The 10,115-nt window shown below is 44.2% G+C and overlaps 1 long non-coding RNA gene across 1 annotated transcript; it reads left to right on the top strand.

The window, feature by feature from the left end:
* The first annotated feature begins 1,288 nt into the window (after positions 1-1,288).
* On the top strand, positions 1,289-4,214 carry LOC119625786 (uncharacterized). Its single transcript, XR_005241906.2, has 2 exons — positions 1,289-2,777; positions 4,162-4,214. It is a non-coding gene; the product is annotated as an uncharacterized lncRNA (long non-coding RNA).
* The last annotated feature ends 5,901 nt before the right edge of the window (positions 4,215-10,115 follow it).

Genomic DNA, 10,115 nt, shown 5'->3' with positions numbered 1-10,115 from the left:
AGCGATGAGCAAGCAAGAGTTTCACTGCGGCCGCCTCTGACACCGTGCTTCATCCCAACCTTTCTTACAGTCTCCCTCAGTGTTTCCAAGACTCCCTGGGGTGAGTGAGACTCATGGTAAATCTGACTCTACCATGGAGGGCAGGCCTGCCTCACCTGGGGGCCTCCCTGAGGGGGTCACAAGCAGGTCTAAGGGAACACATCTCCCTGGCTGGCTCCTAGAAATGAAAGAGGGGCAGGATGATCACAGGAGTAGAGTTAGCCTTCCTGCTCCCTCCCTGTCCTCCCTCAAGAAAGAGGTGACAAATGAAGCATTCTTGGGGAAGGAGAGAAAGTCCACAGTGACTGAGGTCTGAGGGCAGGCTGAGGCGGAGGTGGTGGAGATGGCGACCTCAGCCCTCCACACGTGCAGTGTCAGGGCCTCAGAGCCCAGCTGGCAGGCTGCAGGAGACAGCGGGAGGTCTGGCTGGAGTGGAGACTGAGTCATCTGGGACCGCAGGGTCCAAAGGAGTCACGCCTGTGAGTGATGAGCACCTTGACTGAGGCCAACGTCACAGACGTGTCTGGGAGGTGAGTCAGGGACCCGCAGAGTAGGAGTCTCAACATTCCTGGGAACAGCTTCCTCTGACTCTCCTGCTATGATATGTTTTCTCCCCTAAGTGGCCTCAAAGGGATGCCGGCTTTGCCATTGATATTTCTACAGCAAAATGAGCTAGTAAGCACTGGAGTTCAAAGGACATGGCACAACTTTCAAACCAAATTCTCGTGGGATTTCAGAGACTGATTACCCTCCCCTCCCTCCCTCCCTCCTTCTTTCCAGCATGTTGATATTCATCTTTCAAATATTTATTGAGCAGCCACTCTGTGCCAGGTGCTGTGGACTGGAGTCACGGTGATGGACAAGACACATGCCTGTGCCTTCCAGTCCCTGCCTTCACACGCCCTGTAGTCTTGGGCAGGGGGACACTAAACACTCACACAAATAATTGCCTGCAATTTGCTGTGAACGATGAATGAATAGTTCAGGTGGCTCTGAATGTATCTAACAGTGGTCCTGGCAGGACCTGGAGGGCCAGGGAGGACTCCCCTGAGGAAAGTCCCCGTAAAAAGGGCTGGGCACGGTGGTTCACGCCTGTAATTCCAGCATTTCGGGAGGCTGAGGTGGGTGGATCACCTGAGGTCAGGAGTTCAAGACCAGCCTGACCAACATGGTGAAATCCCATGTATACTAAAAATACAAAAAGTTAGCCAGGCATGGTGGTGCATGCCTGTAATCCCAGCTACTCAGGTGGCTGAGGCAGCAGAATCGCTTGAACCTGGGAAATGGAAGTTTCAGTGAGCCAAAATCGCACCATCAGGCTCCAGCTTGGGCAACACGAGCGAAAATTCAGCTCAAAATAAATAAATAAATAAAGTCCATGTAAGAGGAGACTGAGAGGGTAGAAAGTTCACCCGGGAGGAGTACTTCAAGCAGAAGAGGCAGAAGAAGCTGAGAGCTCTGGGACATTGAGAGACAGAGTGGTTAGGTCAGGCAGGGCCTGGGAAGCCACTGTGAGGATTCAGAGCTTTCCCCTGAGAGGAATTCTTAAGAAAGGGAGGGCGGAGAACTGGGTCCCCTGAGCGCCCGCAGGGAAGTTACGAGTTTCTGCTCATGGAGCATGTGGGCTCTGATGCCCCACCTATCAGCCACAGCCCACACGGTAAAAGCTGGTGAGGCAGGGGAGGCTGAGGACCAGGAAGTCCCACAGTGGACCTGGGTGGGAAGATACCAGAAGCTAGCAGAGGTGACAGTGGGCAGGTGCTTCAGTTTCCCTTACTGTAAAGTGGGTAGAATCACCCTTGGATCAGTGTGTTGAGAATTTGTAAGGATGGACAACAGTAGTAGCTGGAGGAAAGCCTTGTGCGCTTTTAATGGCTGGCATGGCTCAGAAGGTGACTGCTGACTGCCTCCCTCCAAGCCAGCAAACCCTGGGATTACAGAAACACAGCAGCCCCTCCAGCATGAGGTGGCAACTTACCCAAGGAAAGAGAAGTATACCAAGGAAATCAGCAAATAGCCTGCAGATAATTTTATGTAGTAGAAGGAGCCTGGACTTTGGAGCCAGAAAGACTTGAATTTGTAGCCGGGATCTGTCACTAGCTGTGTGACCTTGGACAAGTCACTCTCTGAGCCTCATTTCCTCTTTAATAACAAGAGGACAATTGCAACAAGCTGCGCTAATTCCATTGTTTTAAGGGTTAGAGATGGCATTTATAAAATGTTCGGCACAGCATGAGGCAATAATGGCCCTCAACATTTGGTAGAAGTAGGTAAACATTCAAACCATTAGAGAGGTGGGTTTTCATCTGTGCTCAGAACAAGGCGAGCGCTGTCTGCCACCTTTGCCCTTTGTTAGTCCTTTATCCATTAACCTTCACTGCTAGGAGGTCCTGCCTCATGTCCAATCTGCATGCATCTCTTCACGTGGCAGCTGGAACCTACCTGGTCTTGATCTGCCCTAACGAGTGGAGCCTGACAACACCTGCGTACCACCAAAGAAAGGAGCCAAGCCCTGGCCACCCACAGGGCCTCTCCCACTAGTTTCTACAGAGAAGCTCACAGAAGACACGGAATGTTGGTCCTGCTGAAAAAGCAGGCAAGCTGGGGGACTACAATCATGTCAGGAATACAGGCACAGATATCACCCTCTCTCATCACTGTCCATGGTCCACACACCAAGACCTATCACTTTGGACACAAACCTTCCCAGGACCAGGACAGGAGATATCAACTCTAAGGTAAGCAAGGGTCCAGGATGAGAATATGGGGTTTCTGGGTCCTTGAATACACACACACACACACACACACACACACACACACACACATACACGAATGTGGACACACATAAGAGCACACAACTACGTAAAATACACAGAGAAAGATGTTTAAGAGGACCCCACACCCAGTAATCCCCAGCCACTTGAGGAGATGGTGAGGTTATTTAACTTTTTTATACCTCAGGTCTCTTGTCTGTAAAACAGGAATGATAATAACACAGGAATGTTGTAATGATTACATGTTAGGTACTTGGACAGTACCTAGCCCAGCATGGGCTCCCATTTTTGCTACTATGATTATTATTACAGCTGGGCACTCTCTCAGGACACAGAAATCTAGAGATACAGATGCAAACACAAATACACCCAGACCCTGCACAATTAGATTCACGGGCACACACATACCCTGAATCTGACCACAGATACAGGTGCTCATCAAAGAGAAGCTGCGTCAAGCACCCTGCTGGTGGACAGTGTGGCAGAGCTCACATAGTTTGGCCTTGGTCCAATTAGGCCTGGTTCTTTTCAGCCAGACTGCAGCAAAGACAGTAAAATTGCTCTGCAAATTCAAATGAGCAGAATTTTGAGATGCCACACGGAGAGATGCCATGGAGAGAGGTAGGGGACTGAGCCTAAGTTCAAAGCCTATTTTTTCAGAGGTCAGATAGTCACTTTTAAGCTGCTTAATGGCCGGACCTGTGATGTAGCCAGGCCCCACTCCACCTAATACACCTTCAGGGAAAAGTGTACTGCCCTGAGTGCCTGCCATGCAAGGGTCTAGAGATGGTCAAAGAGAGGAGGTTTGCTCCACATATGAGCTAATGCACCATCAGTCATGCTCAGAGGCAAGAGGCAAGAGATGCGGAATTCAGTGGCATCAGGAAAGTGGAGCAAACACCAGAAAGCAAAGGGCCTTGAAGCACTCCAGGATTGTCATGAGATAGGGATCAGAGCTATAAAAATGTCTGGAGGATACAGGACTATCCTCTGACATCCAACTTTATAACCCAATGTCTGGGTTATAAAAAGAGCAGAAACATGAGCATGTATGTTCAGCCCTCTCTAAAGCATTATGCCTACCTGCTAAGGGATGCTGGAGGGCAGATCGAGGATGCTGTGGATTTGACCAGAGAGGGCTTTGTGGAAAGTGGGTGTGGGTTAGAAAAAAATGCGGTGTTTGCGTCTGGTCAACCTGAAAGTGATGAGGGTTATATCTTGGGGGCGGCCCTCTAGGAGATTTCTCTGAAATTCATCAAAAGATTTTGTGTGATCCCACACCGATTCTATTTAAGAGGAGGCTGTGAGTGACCCTCAGACAATGAGGAGCTATCATTTTTCCTTCTAGGATGAAGCTGCCGCATAACTCTGTGATTAACACACACTGACTCTGGACGTCAGGGGAGATTAAAGCAGGGATCAGACGCTTTTGAAGAGAAGGTGGCCATCTGGATGGTGCAGGTGCAAGGTGGTGGAGGCTGAAAGGTGGCAGATGGCTTGGTTCTGTGAAGGCAAATTAGGGAACACAGAAGATGACAGATGGGCAGGTGTTGGGTCCTTGTGAAAAGGATTTGCCCAAGTGAAACAAAGATTTTTTTTCTATTTAAATTTGGGTCAAGCACAAGGATTTCATCGCTATTTATTAACTGGCTTTCAAACTTTGCCTACAAACAAAGTGGAAATCTCTTTATAGCAGATTAATTTGGCAAACAACTCAAGTAATAAAAAGGAGAGGAGAGGCAAGGTTGGCCTACCATCCCTTATTTGCAATTCTAAAAGGTAAAACAGTTCTGAAAACTAAATTTAAAAAAAAAACGGATTTGGCAGCGTAACCTGACTTCAACTGATCTCTTTGTCATCTTTATTCCATGTAGTGTGAATATTTGATGCAGAAATGTTGATGCGTTTGACTATTGAGTACTGCCCAGACCCCACTAGGGTTTTACGTAATACACGTAATATGCCCTATAGTACCTTTCTAAAGTCCAAAAAGTTCAAGATTTTGAAACACACCTGGTCCCCAGGGTTTGTTCACAGATCCCACTTACCTTCAAGGACAATGTATGCTGAGCAGGCTGCCCGGTGCTGGCCTCAGCATGGGATGCTCGGGTGTGAGCCAGTGGAAGAGGCTGCAAAGAAAAGATACAGCTCTTTGTATGGGTACATTTGCCAGGGAGGGGAGCAGTGTGCAAATGCTCCACTAGACTGGTGGATATGAAGTTGACAAAGAGGGAGAGAAGCCCTTAGGAAAGGCGTCCTCCTGAGTGAAATGATAATTCACTTCGAGATAGTGCTAATAATTAAAACATTTTTATGGCATTTTAAGAAACATCAATTGGGCCCACATGCAAAACTACTCACAACTCCTTGTAACACACGTTTCAGGAATGTTGCTATCCCTTAACCTGCCTTTCTTATCTTCATCAGGTGGGTCCCCCATCCCTAGCCCTGCTTATGGCCTCCTCAGGAGGGCCAGCGAGGAGGACGGCTGAGGTGGGAGGGCAGGGAGCCAGGCGGATCACTATAAATAGAGTCCACCTTCTCCATTCTTCTTACTGAGCCACTTCTGAGCTTTCCAAAACAACTGCAGCAGCAGCAGCTGTTGCTTCAGCAGCCACAGAAGTGTTGGTGTCACCAGGTCACAGCCTCAGGTAAGAGAAGGGGCATGGCTGCAGAGGGGCAAAGTCAGAGGGGCTGTGTTGGTGCTGAGCTTCAGGGCAGCCTTATGAGAAAGTGAATAAATAAATACCCACAGAGTTCTCGTAATGAAAGAGAAAATGTAACAATTTCTTGGAAATATTTTTAAAAACAGAGCTTCATTCTAAAAGGAAATACCTCACATGGATCTTAGGCAGAGAAGCCTGAGCAACTTGCAGTTTTAACAATGGTTTTGTCATAGATGTAAAGGTAATTTTTTTGAAGATTTTTTTGTTAATAGAAGAGCTTAATAGAAGACCTTAAATGAGGTTCAGGACCAGTGATGCTGAGAGGGCCACCATTTCTACACACTTTCTATGACAGAGGATGCAGGAGCAGAACATGCTAGGGTCTCCTCCTACACCGGGCTCATGAAGAGATGCTGATGAGGAGAGACTTCTAGGTAGGAGAGGATAAGGTTCTGGGTGGGGAACCTGGAGCCCTCAGGCAACAGGGACAAATGGGAGGAGTGTCCATAGCCACCTTCTGTCTGACTGTATCAAAGGAAGACTGCTACCCAGTGATGGATGGGCTGGGGTGGGAAGTAGAGCTCTTCATCGCTGGAGGTGTTTAAGCAGAAGCTGGCAACTCCTTGACAGATACACTGAAGAAAGGATTCATGAATCAGCTGGGGGATTAAAATATTATGTTGATGCAAAAGTTATTTTCATCAGGAAGGACATAGGAGGGAGTGTTTCCAAATCTTAGGGTGGAAGTGGGCAACAAATTACTACTGTCTTTGCAGCCACTGATATGCCCCTCCCCAAATTTCAGACAGGGCGTCAGTGCAGCTGGTGGTCAAGCATCCCTTAGGATACGTCCCTTAGGCTACTGAGGAGGAGGACTTGAAGACTTCTGGGCAGATGCTCTCACCTGTAGCAACAAGTAATACTTGGATAACTGTAATGGACTAGAGAAATACTCATCGAGAGCTTCTTAAAAATATTTTAGCCTAGAAAGACAAGGTGAGCTCACGTTTGACAAAAGGCAAGCTTTCCAGGGGTTGGCTGTTTTTCCCCATGCAAGCAGGACCCCACACCCACTGCATTCCCCTTCCCTGGCTACTTTTGGTTTGTAGGTGGTGGAATGCAAAAGATGTGCTTTCAGCAAGTATTTAACACCAGGACAGATGTGGAACTACCCAGATAATGTGCATCTCCCGTTGCCTGTCTCCATGACTCTCTCCAGTGGAATTTTCTGCCAAGAGGGAAATATTCTATGTCGTCCAGTTTGGTCTCCATGAGCCACATGTGGCTACTGGACAATTGTAATGTAGCATGAGCACATACATACATTTTAAACTTAATTTAATTTTCATCGATGTAAATGTAAATAGCCTCTTGTAGCTAATAGCTATTGTATTGGACAGTGCAGTGCTGGAATATTCATTCTTTGATAGCAGGAATTGCATTTTTAAAAAGTCTTTGTATCTCTGGCTCCTTGTATAATGCCCATGAGTAGATATTGGATAAATAAACGACGAAAGATGAGGATGTTCTAGGAGGTTTTTGGAGAGGGCATGGTTGAAATCTGAAGGCAAAAGGGCTGTTTTTAGTACATTAATGAATACTTCAAATCACTAGAGTGTTGGCTGGTTTGTCTGCAGTTTCGTTCTCCTCAATGGTCTAGGACTTTCCTGCCATTTGATCACAGCTTGATTCATTTTGATAAATGTGCACAAATGTAGGTATAGAATATCACCATCAAGATATAGGACATTTTCACACCATGAAAAGTTCCCTTGCATCCAGGGTTGGTTTCATGGGGACACACAAGCTGTGCAGTCACACAAGGACATGTGCTCAGAAAGGACCCATACTTGGTTTACTGCTCTGCTGTTGCCGCCTTGAAATTCTTAATAATTTTTAAAATAAGGGGCCTTGCAGGTTCATTTTGCATTGTGCCCTGCAAATTATGTGGCTGGTACTGCCTGTATCCCTTTGCAGTTGATCCGCTCCCACCAACCCAGCCTCAGGCAAGTACTCATCTGCTTTTGTCTCTATAGGTTAAATTCGTCTTTTTAAATTTTTCATTTTTTTTAAAGACAGGGTCTTGCTCTGTCATCCAGACTGGAGTGCAGTGGTGCAATCATGGCTCACTGCAGTCTTGAACTCCTGGGCTCATGTGATCCTACTGCCTCAGCCTCCTGGGTAGCTGGGACTACAGCATGTGCCACCATGTCTGGCTAATTTAAGGTTTTTTTTTGGTAGAGATGGGGTCTCATTTTATTGTTCAGGCTGGTCTTGAACGCCTTGTTTTGAACATTCCTCCTTCCTTGGCCTCCCATTGTGTTGGGGTTACAGGTGTGAGCCACCACCTGCCCTTGTCTTTATCAGAGTTTCATGTAAATGAGTCATAAAGTATGTGATTCTTTGTGTCTGGTTTCTTTTACTCATAACATTGCTCTTGAGATTCGTCCTTTTTTCTGGTTAGCAATAGTTTGTTCCTTTTTATGGTTGAATAGTATTCTATTCTGTGGATACACCATGATGAGTTTATTCATTCATTTGTGATGGACATTTGGGTTGTTTACAGTAGTTGTCTGTTATAAATTAAGCTGTTATAAGCTTTTGTTTATAAGTCTTTGTGCGGACAATGTTTTCATTTCTCTTGGGCAAATACCTGGGGATGGAATTGCTGACAGTAATATAATATATTTTCAACTTTTCAGAAGCTGCCAAATTATTTTCCAAGGTTTTTGTACCACTTAATATTCCTACCAGCAATGTATGAGAGTTCCAGTTGCTTTACATTTTTGTCAGCACATTGTATTGTCAGTCTTAAATTTTAGTCATTCTAGTGGCTAAGTTGTGTAGAGTTCTAGTTGCTTTACATTTTTGTCAGCACATTGTATTGTCAGTCTTAAATTTTAGTCTTTCTAGTGGCTAAGTTGTGTATTTTATTATGGTTTTACTTTGTGTTCTCCTGTGACTTAAGATTTTGGGCATCATTTTATGTATCTACTTTTGTGATGTCTGGTCAAATCTTTTGCCATTGTTTGTGTTCTTATTATCGGGTGCTTTATATATTTTGGATACAAGTTCTCTGTTAGATTTTGTGTGTGTGTGTGTGTGCGCGCGCGCGCGCGCATGTGTATTAATCTGATATATTTTCTTCCATTCTGTGGCTTGACTGGTCTTTTTTTTTTGAGACAGGATCTTCCTCTGTCACCCAGCCTGGAGTCCAGTGGCACGTTCATAGCTCACTGCAGCCTTGACCTCCTGATCTCAAGTGATCCTCCTGCCTCGGCCTCCTGAGTAGCTGGGACCACAGGTGTGTGCCACCACACCTGGCTAATTTTTTTTTTGTTTTTTGTAGAGATGGAGTGTCACTGTGTTTCCCAAGCTGGTCTTGCACTCCTGGGCTTAAGTGTTACCCCAGTCCCAGCCTGCTAACATGCTGGGATTGAAGGCGTGAGTCACTGCTCCTGGTCAGCCTTGTCATTTTTTTAATGATATCTTTCAAAAATAGATGTATTTTTAACTTTTACGACATTCAATTTGATATTTTGTATTTTATGGTTTGTGCTTTTTGATGTCCTAAGAAATTTTGCCTACCCTAAGGTCACAAAAATGTGCTGTTAAGATTTTCTTTTAGAAGTTTTATAGTTTGTTTTTTATCTTTAGATCTATGATCTATTTTGAGATTTTATGTATGGTATGAGATAAGAGTAAAGGTTCACTTTTTTCCCATACATATATTCAATTATTCTAGCACCATTAGAAAAACTTCCCTTACTCTGTGGAATTACCTTTGCTTTTTCATTAAGAAATAATTGGTCACATATGTTTGGCTCCATTTCTGGACTCTGTTTCATTGATTTGTATGTCTATCTTTATGTTAATACCACTTTGTCTTAATAACTATAGAATTATAATAAATCTTGAAATCAGACAGGGCAAGTATCCCACATTTGTTGTTTATAAAAATTGTTTTAACCATTGTAGGTCTTTTGCAGTTTTATAAAAATTTTAGAATCCACTTGTCAAGATTGCATTACAACTATAGATCAATTTGGGGAGAACTGATTTTTGACAATATTGTTTTCCAATTCATATCTATTTATTTAGATCTTTAATTTCTCTCAGCAATGTTTTGTAGTTTTCAGTGCACAAGTATTGTACCATTTTGTTAAGTTATCCCTAAATATATAATTTTTTAATGGTGTTGAGAATGCGATAATAAAATTTCTTTTCCCTTGGTCTTGATAGTATGTAGAAATACATTTGATTTTTGTATGTCGAGCTGGTATTCTATGATCTAAAACTTCTTATTTCTAGTAGCATTTCTGTAGACTCAGGATTTTCTATGTACATAGTCATGTCACGTGAGAATAAAGATAGTTTTGCTTCTTATTTTCAAATCTACATGACACTTATTTCTTACTTTTCTCTTTCACTGACTGGAATCTCCTGTATAATGTCTGTTAGAGCTGGTAAGAACAGATATTCTTGCTTTGTTCATGATTTTAGATTAGAACTCATTCCATCTTTTACCACTGAGTATAAAGCTAGTTTAGGCTTGTCATAGACACCATTCATCAATTGAGATAATTCTCTGCTCCTAGTTTGTTGAGAGTTTTTATGGTGAATAGATGTGGAATTT

Source organism: Chlorocebus sabaeus, chromosome 15 (assembly GCF_047675955.1).
Source record: "Chlorocebus sabaeus isolate Y175 chromosome 15, mChlSab1.0.hap1, whole genome shotgun sequence".
Lineage (NCBI taxonomy): Eukaryota > Metazoa > Chordata > Mammalia > Primates > Cercopithecidae > Chlorocebus > Chlorocebus sabaeus.
Note: the sequence above shows the minus strand (reverse complement) of the source record. Positions and strands in the feature narration are given on the sequence as shown.